Source organism: Hippopotamus amphibius, chromosome 3, assembly GCF_030028045.1.
Source record: "Hippopotamus amphibius kiboko isolate mHipAmp2 chromosome 3, mHipAmp2.hap2, whole genome shotgun sequence".
Lineage (NCBI taxonomy): Eukaryota > Metazoa > Chordata > Mammalia > Artiodactyla > Hippopotamidae > Hippopotamus > Hippopotamus amphibius.
The window spans coordinates 142,421,406-142,430,015 of NC_080188.1; the positions used below are offsets into that span (position 1 = coordinate 142,421,406).

Consider the following 8,610-nt stretch of genomic DNA (forward strand, 5'->3'; position numbering starts at 1 on the left):
GGTCTTCCTTGGCCCTTTGTTCTCCCAGCACAAAGCTTTCATGATGGAGAAGCCATCTGTCTTCAGGGGGAGACCTGGTAATTAGAGCCTGAGGGGGGGAAGCCCTTCTTTTCCCGTGGCCCTTGCAGCTTCGATGTCACCCAGGTTTCTGTTGAACACCTGGATTTGGAAGCAGTTAGAGGAGTGCACTTAGGGACTGGAAGCAGTCCAGGAATGTCAAGCAATCAGACGCACCTGGAATGTTAGTAGTTTAACTCAAGGGTTGGCCATTACAGCCCATGGGCTAATCCCGCCCTCAGTCTGTTTTTATACAGCCGGCAAGCTAAGAGTGGCTTTTATATTTTTGTAAAGTTGTAAAACAAACAAATAAGAATATGCAACAAAGACATATGTGGCCTGCATAACCTAAAACATGTACAATGTGGCCTTTTACAGAATCAGTTTGCCAGCCCCTGGTAAATGGAGGTGCTAGAGATGATAAAATGTCTAAAGTTCACAAGGAAAGGTAAAGACACAAGTGAATCCCTGGAGACAAGCCTTCATCTTCAGTTGAGAATGACACCAGCCGAGTAGGCGCATGGCTCCCCTCTCAGCTGATGGTGCCCTGCCTGCTTATTATGGGATGTGGGTACTTAGGGTGGGTGGTAAGGGCGAGGTTTCCTAGGTGGAAATGAACAGAGATTGTACACTGTGAAGGGATGTGATGGAGAGTTTTATGTCCACTTGGCTGGGCCACGGTACCCAGATATTTGGTCAGTCATAGCTGGATGTTGCTGTGACAGTATATTTCACATGGGATGAACATTTAAATGAGGAGACTTTGAGAAAAGGAGATTGCCCTCCATAACCTAAGTGCATCTCATCCAATTATTTGAAGGTCTTAAGTGAAAAAAGATTGACCACTCCACCCAGCCCCCCAGGGGAAAAGGAAATTCTGCAGCAGACAGCCTTGGGATGGCCTTTCAGTGTCTCCAGCCCGCTGGCCCATCACATGGATCAATTCCTTGAAATAAATAATTCTGTGTGTGTGTGTGTGTGTGTGTGTGTGTGTGTTCTGTTTCTCTGGAGAACCCCGACTACTACAAGGGGCCGCCTACATACAAATCTTGATAAAACTTGCTCTCTGGTTACAAGCGAGGCCTCGTGTGACTTGTTCTCCTGGTACCAGTGGCCATCAAGCTCAATAAACAGCCCCAAATGTCTGCAAGTCAAACCAGACTCTGCTTTTTCTGTTTTCCCAAGACTGCACGTGGGGCTGAAGACACACAGAAGTCAGGTTCCTGGTGACCACAACACTCTCTCCAGGGCTCCCCCCACCCCCATTCTTCGTACACATCTCCGAGACCTTGGATGTGTACTCAGGGCAGGGCTCACATACGAGCGTCCCAAGGTTGACGGCAGCCCTCCGGTTCTGATCACCGACTTTCCTCCCACTTGCAAGGCAGTGTGGTGATGGAGAAGCTGCAGAGCTGGGCCATCCCAGCTCAGGAGCCCGGGAGGAGACTCTGAGGCCGAACTTAGCAGGCACGAGGTCTCCTAGGCAGTGCTCTTGGGACCAACACCTTCACCGGGCGAGTGCGGGAAGCAGGGTGGGGCAGAGGGAGCAGCTGAGCCTGGAGAGGCACTGGGCAATCCTGTGGGGAACTCTGCCGCTGGGAAGCCCTTCAGAGTTGTTCCTGTTAGAGCGAGGGGGTCAGGCCTTCCTACCCCCTCAGCGAGGGGATAGCGAGCCTGCCCAGGAAGAGGATGTGGTCTTGGCTGCGGGCAGTTCCCAAAGAGAACTGAGCTGTGAGCCAGAAGGTGCTGGGAGAATGGGAGGCAGTCCTGGAAGGGCGTCTGAAGGATGCAGCCGGCATTCACTACAGTGAGCTCAGCAAATCACTTCCCGGTGGAGCCACCTTCCTTATCTGCAGCTCCACTTTCTCTGGGCTTCACCAACCTATGCAGACAGACGGGGTCCCGGCAGCTAAAATGGCTCGAATTTGCAACAACTTCCTCAAATGAATGTAACTCAAATGTCTCCAGGTTTCACCCACTGGCATCTGTCAATGCCACATCTGTAGCACTGACCAAATTCACAGTTCGTTTGATTAGCAGAGACTCCAGTGTTTGCGGGGGAGGATGAACTCTTCAGCCATCCCCTCTAGAAGCCTCTGGCAGGATGGGCAGGGGAGAAGATCTCACATACAATGGAGCCACTGCCTCTGTCTCCCATCCAAACTCCCCTCTGTTCTGTGCAGTCTCTCACTCAGCTGCCTTGGGCTTCTAGCTGTGCCTACTCATGCCCAATGCCTAAGCCACTTCTGACCATCTCATCCTCCTCCACCCCACCTCTGGCCAGCAGGAAATTTCCATTCTTGCCCTTTTCCTGACCAGCTCCAGCAGAAGGGTTGCTGGGTTTCAAGTGACAGCTCTCTCACTGATGCCCCAGCCCATCATCGTTCTGGATCACAGGCTCTTTGGGGCAGGGGCAGGGGGTGAATACAGGGAAAGGGATGGTCAGGCCAGCCTCAGGCCATATCTGTAAGGTGTACACACAGCTCTGTCCAACACCCGAGCCCTGCGGCTGAGGCTGCTCCACACGGTTGCACCTTTGCTATGGCCACTGAGACTTCCTCACAGGAGGCTCCCTTCATTGGGGAACCTATTCCATCAGATCGTTCTCTATGCCTGAACCCCAATTATGAGCTGGCTTTAAGTTTTTCCCACTAGACTCTTAGGATGCATCTGAACATTTATTTTTCTGTCCAGAACTTTCCAAGAGAGTTTAGAAGCTTCTTCTCATTTCTCAACAGTTGAAACATGCCCTCTCATGGCAAGCAGGGGAACTCTGGGGCACTTTGCTGTTTAATTCCAGAACCATCCTAAGAGAATTGTGAACACCCAGCCCAAGATGACAGCACACAAAGAAACTGGTGTCCTTTCAAGGTCTGTTTGACAAACGGATAGAAGAAATGCTTTTGAAATGCACATTTAAAAGTGTCCCCCCTGGGGACTTCCCTGGCAGTCCAATGGTTATGATTCTACGCTTCCACTGCAGGGGGCACAGGTTCGATCCCTGGTCAGGGAACTAAGATCCCACATCCCACATGCCTCAGAGCACAGCCAAAAAAAAAAAAAAAAAAAAAAAGTGTCCCCTCTACACTTGGATCACGGCCCAGCTCCACTGGTGACCCTCAGCATGACCGAGACTGGGACCACGGTTGTGTGGGTCAGAAGAGTTGGGTTCTTGCTCTGCCTTTTTCCTTCCATGCTGTGTGCATGTGTCCTACCTGGGCCTCAACTTTCTCATTTGTGACATGGAGATACGGCAGCCTTGACTGTAACCTTGGATGTCAAGTGAGCGGATGTCTGTGAAGCAGTCTGCCAGGTATGAATGACACAGATGGGGAGACCAAGATGGCTGTGAGACGCGCCATCTTCCTCAAGAACGCTTGGGCCAAGCAGCCAGAGCTGGTCCTGTCCTTCACCATATGTGCCTCACTGTAATTCTGCTCCCACTCAGCCTCTGCACCAAGTACAACCTCCTGACCAACCGGGCCACCCCCTACAACCATCCAGTGCCCCTCCAAGACGGTGGGAACATGCCCAGTCACCCCCGGGGCCCCAAGGCCCAAGCTTGGAGTGGATGGAGAAAGTGTGAGCACCTCCGTGCACAGGGAGAGGCCCCCTCCCCTGTGGCCCCCAGGAAAATGTGGACATGGAATAAACAAATAAGTAAATTATGTAAATAAAACACTCTAGTGAACATAACAAAAAAGTAGCAGACTCACAGATGTAGAGAAACAAACTAGTGATTTCCAGGGGGGAAAGGGAAGGGTGAGGGGCAAGAGGTACAAACTGCTCTGCATACAATAAAGAAGCTCAAGAATATATTGTAGGGACTTCCTAGGTGGTGCAGTGGTTAGGAATCCGCCTGCCAATGCAGGGGACACGGGTTTGATCCCTGCTCTGGGAAGATCCCATGTGTTGCAGAGTAACTAAGCCCGTGCGCCACAACTACTGAGGTCCACGTGCCGAGAGCCTGTGCTCCACAACAAGAGAAGCCACCACAATGAGCAGCCAGCGCACCATGATGAAGAGTAGCCCCTGCTTCCTGCAACTAGAGAAAGCCCACGTGCAGCAATGAAGAGCCAATGCAGCCACTAAACAAATTAAATAAATAAAAAGGATATATTGTACAGCATAGGGAATATAACCAATGTTTTATGATAACTATAAATGGACTATAACCTTTAAAAATTATGAATCACAATGTTGTACACCTTAGGAAATTTACATAATATTGTACATTAACCATATCTCAATAAAAAAAGAGACAGAATGTAAGTTCACTGAAGATAAGGACATTTTATGCTTTACTTATCTTTGTATTCTTTGAGCCTGGTAACTACACTGTACATAGTAGAAACTCAAATATATTCATTGAAATAAATAAATAAATACTAAATAAATAACACAAAGGTAGGGTCCACTTTCTAGCCTCTTGGTCTAACAGCTGCGGCCACACTGGGAGGTCACTCCCACAGGCTGCTTGCTCTCTGTACCTCAGCCCACACCTGTGGTCCTCAGCCAGAGGCAGGGTGTGTACGAGCATTATTGACACCAACCCCTCCCCAGTAAAGATTCCCAGATGCCCTGGTTGGGGCTGGGAGAGGATGTAGTTTTCGAAAAATAGCTTCAGAAAGTTCCATGAATCCCCACCTCCCAAGTTAAGCCCCCCAAACTCAACTCCTTCAAAGAACCCACTGAGAAACAAAGGCCCTGGAATTCCCAACAGCTTTAGCTCATTCAGAGCAAAAAGTTCACCAGAGATTCCTGAATGGTAAGCGATGTCAGACAGGGCATCCTCCCCTGCGTTTTCCTGATGTGGGTCCTCACCCCCCATCTCATTCCCTCCTGTTCTGGGGCTGCCTGGACCGTCTGGAGAGGCCTGGGATACAGCAAATGGTTTCCAAGGGTCTGAATTTAATGAACCGCATCTTTTCTGAAGCCATTGTAGAAAGAGATAGTGGCTTCCAGTGGGAGGTAAAGAGCCCTTTCCGCATCTTAGCGGGTGGTGGGCATGCAGTTTGGAAGGAGCCCAAATCCAAATGAGGACCCAGGGAGGATCGCTTTGGGGTGAGCCTCGCAAGTCACCCCTCTAAGAGTGTGTACCTCAGCTGTTGCCAAGGCTGCCGCTGGCTCCCAGCCTGGGAGGGAAAGGGGGACAAGGATAAGAATGGTGACACTCACTCAGCATGTCCTGCACCCCAGGCCCAGCCCTGTCCAAGCTCCACCCCATCCAATCCTCACAACAACCCAATGAGGTAGGTTCTTTTATTTTTTTTTTAATTTTTAATTATTTATTTATTTATTTATTTGGTTGCATGGGGTCTTAGTTGTGGCACATGGGCTCCTTACTTGCAGCAGGCAGTCTCCTTAGTTGTGGCATGCAAACTCTCGGTTGCAGCATGCATGTGTGATCTAGTTCCCTGACCAGGGATTGAACCAGGCCCCCTGCATTGGGAGCATGGAGTCTTAACCACTGCACCACCAGGGAAGTCCCGAGGTACATTCTTTATTAGCCCATTTCACAGATTAGGAAGACAAGGCTCAGAGAAAGTAACTGAGGCCAATAGCCAATAAGTGTCAGGACTAGGATTTGACCTTCTCTCTCCAGCCACTATGCTATGACCCCAGGGAGGTTGAGGCATCAATTCTCAGAGAAAAACTGAATGATCCCTGACATGGGAACTCAGAAAAGGGCCTTCTTTTAGGCTTAGCAGCCATGGGGTGCGTGGCATGAGTGTGGGTTGGGGATGTGGGGAGGAATGAGACCACCCAGACCTGGGACACTCCTCGGCATCTACCTGGGCTTTCCATTTGGTGGTGGGAAGTCTCTGTGGCTGTCCCGGGGGTGGCCTAGCCTCCCTTTCCTTGGCTCCCCGTCCATCTTTTTCTCAGGGGGCAGCCAGGCCTGCCACAGAGTTCAGAACGCAGCTGAGCTGGCCCTCTGGCCTTGGCATCCCATCTGTTCTGCTCTCCTCCTTTCTGCAGGAGGAAGAAATCTCTGTTTTATCTGAAAACACTTGGGCATTGAGGCTCTTAGGCACCGTCTGCAGGCCTGGGTCTGGGAGCTACAGCCAGAAAGGGGAGGCATGGAAAGAGCTGGTCCTCCACCCTTCCTCACACACCTGCAAGTCAGTAAGGGGCTGGCTCGAGACAAGCAGCACTTTGTCCTTTATTTTTCCTTTCCTTTTTTTTTTTCTTTAAAACACTTATGTTCCATGATAGCTGGTGTTCCTCAGCGTTAACTCTTATCATTCTAAAGCCCTTATTCCTTAAATGTTTGCTTAACATTTTTTTTGGCCGAGCAAAGGAGAAAGCTCCACAGGTCTCTGCAAATAGCCGCTTCCCAAAGGCAAGGGAGGGAAATGCCCAAAGAAATGCTGAGCTGAGAGGGTCCGAGTCCCTGGCTAAGCCCTGGGAGGTTCTCCCAACAGCCCGAGGGCTGCAGCTCATGGCCAAGGCCATAATAAGGCTGCCTCCAGAGCCCACTCACTGACCAGTCTCTGGGGCCCATGAAGGTCATGGAGGCTATTAGAAACAATGTCATCTGACCTCCCACCCAGGGGCCCTTGGTGGGAAGTGCCCGCAATGCTGGAAGAGTCTAAATGATCCACACCGCAGTGGGGCCTCTGCACTCAGGCCCCAGCCGGGCAAAAGTCTCATTGCGGAGCTCTGAGACCAGGAGTGGCCCCAGAACAGCCCGACAGCACCCCAGCCAGGCACCTCCAGCACCTCGGCAGGCCAGCTGCATGGTCTCTCCTGTGGCCCTTCTCCTTGCGTTACCACCTTACCTTTGCAAAAGTCCTTGTGATTTTCAAAACACTTTCACACACATTTTTTATTTGATCTTCACCTTTCCCTGGAGGAAGGCAGAGCAGGTATTTGTGCCACTAGGCAGATGAGTAAACTGAGGCACTGGCAGGTTACTGGCTCGCCCAAGGTCACTTCATGTCATGGACTGTTTGTGTCGCCCTCCCCCCAAACTCACACGAGGAAGCCCTACCCTCCAGTGTCAGCCACTCGGACGTGGGCCCTTGGGAGGTGTGATGTTTAGATGAGATCGTGAGGGTAGGGTCCTCATGATAGGATACGTGCCCTTATAAGAAAAGGCGCCAGAGTTTGTTTTCTCTCTCCCCACCCCACGCTCGTGCTCACACACACAGGGAAGAGGCCACGTGAGCCCACAGCAGGCTGGTGGCCTTCTGCAACCCGAGGAGAGAACCCTCACCACCAGCTGACCCCGCCGGCACCTTGATCTTGGACTTCCAGCCTCCAGACTGTGAGAAATAAATGTCTGTTGTTTAAGCCACGCAGTCGATGGCATTTCGTTACAGCAGACCGAGCAAATAATATACACATTGGGCTCCTAAGACCCTGTTGGAACACCGAGGTCTACGGCCTCAGCTCCCCTCAGTGCGTAGTCCTGTTCGCCAGCCCCTCAACCCCAGAAACCTGGGTGCCTCCTGATTCCTTCCCCCCGGTCACCTCCCACCCACCATTCTACCCTAAATATCTCTGCGGCCCACCCCTGCCCCTCTGTCCCTACAGCCACTGCCTCCATTCAGGTCTTTGTTTCTCACCTGGATGAATGCAACACCCTCTCCCTCATCCTCCACCTGGGATGCAGAACACAGATCCGGTTATGAGTCTCCTCCAGGTCACCTTCTTAGTGATCCCCCATGGTCTTCAGGGTCAAGCCCAAGCCCCTGGCACCTTCAGGGTCCTCATGGGTCACCTGATTCCTTCTCTTACATCCCCCAGTCATACACATGCTGCTCCTACCCTTCGCCAGGGCTCGGCATGGCACCCAGCCCCAGCCTACCACCCCCCAAAACCCTGCTGGATGACTCCCAGTCACCCCTCAAGCTTAAACTCAGCCCCACCCAGGCTTCTCTGGGAAGCCTTCCCAGACTCCCCCAGTCTCAGGTAGGGGTTCCCGAAGCCCCCGCTGCCTCCCCCCTTGTGAAGCTGCTCCCACTGGGATATTCCTGTGAGCTAATTCTTTGTCCCTCCCACTGGGCTCTGAGCTCCCTGGGGCACAGAACTGAGGTCCAACCTCCATGTTACCTGGGCCTGTCTTCGGACACATTTTTTGAGGCAGTAAATAGGTCCAAGGACTTCAGCTGGATCCCTGAGATGCAGACTCTGTTTAAGATAGGATTTTATAATTCTTTCTCCAAGTCCATTATCTTCACTCTATCAGGCTCTAAACTTGGCTCCTTTGAAACAGTGCCCATGCTGATTCCAACCAGGCTTCCCAGCTCCTAGCTGCCTCATCTTCACCCCGACCCACACCCGCCCACTTCCAAGGGTGAAACGGTACACAAAGGCAGAACCAGGTGCCACCTGAGAAACAGTCCTAAAGACACGTCCCAGGCATCTGCTTGTTAAAGGACATCCAACCTCTTAGAGGAGGGGACAGAGACAGGGGATAAAATACAAGGTCAGCCTGAACGGACTCCCAGGAGCAAGCAAGTGGCACAGGTGGCCGTGTCAGAGGCTGTGGCACCTATTTGTGGCTCTACCCCACTCTGTGGAGTCAAGCTGGGAAGCAGCTTC

At 51.7% G+C, this 8,610-nt stretch overlaps 1 pseudogene; it reads left to right on the forward strand.

Annotated features, from left to right (window-relative positions):
* The first annotated feature begins 3,399 nt into the window (after positions 1 to 3,399).
* Positions 3,400 to 3,643, forward strand: LOC130850447 (NADH dehydrogenase [ubiquinone] 1 alpha subcomplex subunit 3-like; annotated as a pseudogene).
* The last annotated feature ends 4,967 nt before the right edge of the window (positions 3,644 to 8,610 follow it).